Genomic DNA, 1,536 nt, shown 5'->3' with positions numbered 1-1,536 from the left:
GATCTATCTTGTAGCACTCTCACCGTCTCCATGGCTATATAGGCTTCCTGCAGCATGGTGATCCGTACAGCACACACATTACATGGAGGTGTAAGTACCACCAAGGCCTAACAATATAACTCCTTTGATGATCTCTTCAATCCCTCTGTTAATGCAACTCAAGATCTCATTTGCTGATTTTATGGCTGTTGTATGCTGGGCTATTTTTGTTTCTAAAACTCCAAATCCTTTTCTGGATCTGTTCAGAACTCTTCCATTTACATAGCATTGTACTGCTGCCCACTTGGCCCTAGCAGTTAGCCAATATTAAGGACCTTGTATATGTTTGTTTCACTTAGGAGGATAAACTGATGATGGGAGTCAGGAATGTTCTTTGGTGCAATCTTGTTTCATTACAGAGACTGAACACAAAGTCCTGTTTCCCTGAACACGGTAAAAATAGGCAGTTTATTTATTAACAATTTCCAAGTCTTCCTCTCCACAAAGCTCTGTCTCCTCTCCCTCTCTGGGCCATCCTCACAACTGCTTCTCTTGCACTTTCCTCACTTTCTTTTTGAACACACAGGTTTCCAAACAATGTTCTAGCCCAACACTTCTCACATGCGGCCACATGCGGCAACCAGGCGGTTTCTGTGCGGCCACGTGAGCTTCCAGCAGCTGGGGAAGGAGGGGCAAGGATCCTCCCAGCCAGGTTTCACCTGGCCACTCTTGGGCAGGTGAACAAGCCAGGACTTGTTGAGAGTAGCCCCTGCAGGGTGAATAACCCTGGCCCTTGGCTCCCAAAGCATCTTCCGCCGCCGGACTGCAGTGCCAAGGTAAGTGACACCTCCCTTCCCCACGTGTCTGCCTTAGGGTCCGCTCTCCTCCCTGCCAGCCACTGGCTGCCCACCTGCCTCTGGGGCCTGGGGTACCCCCCCTTTTTCTCCCGCCAGTGCCTGGGGCCCCAACTCCCACTCCCTTCCCTCCCTGCCTTCCTGACATCCACCTCCCTCATCCCCGGCCGCACCAGTGCCTGGGGTCCAGACATCCTCCCTGCCTTCCCAACATTTACCCCCTTCGCCCCCGGCTGCATCAGTGGCTGAGGTGAAGACATCCAGCCCCTTCCCGGCACCCACCCCCTTTTCCTCCCTCCCAGCCGCTCAATTGCCTCCAGGGTCTTTGCATTCACCCACTCATCCCTCCCTCCCTGCAGCCGCACAAGTGACCCCCAGCAGCCCTCCCTAAGCTGCAGTTCTTCCCCCCCCAAAGCAGCCCCCTCCCTGCCTCATGCCAAGTGGCTCAGGGCAGTTGCTGCACATGTAGCTAGTTTCAGTGACGGCAACTTTTTCTGTCAGTACACCTTTGTGACCGACCCCTTTAGCAACTCGGGTTCTGGTTTTTTGGCTGCAAATGAACTAGCTGCCCTGCAGGACAGATTACCTTCCTTTGATTCTGTTGATTTAAAGAATCTCAGGTCCTCATACTGCACATGTGCAATGATGCAAGAATGAAAACATACTTCAGTCAGCCTGGTGTTACAGTACAGGAGTTCTGGAG

This window comes from Emydura macquarii, unplaced genomic scaffold (assembly GCF_026122565.2).
Source record: "Emydura macquarii macquarii isolate MOO-44397 ecotype Brisbane River unplaced genomic scaffold, CSIRO-AGI_Emac_v2 contig_1253, whole genome shotgun sequence".
Taxonomy (NCBI): Eukaryota; Metazoa; Chordata; order Testudines; family Chelidae; genus Emydura; species Emydura macquarii.
The sequence above is the reverse complement of the archived record's forward strand: the minus strand, read 5'-3'. Positions refer to the sequence as shown.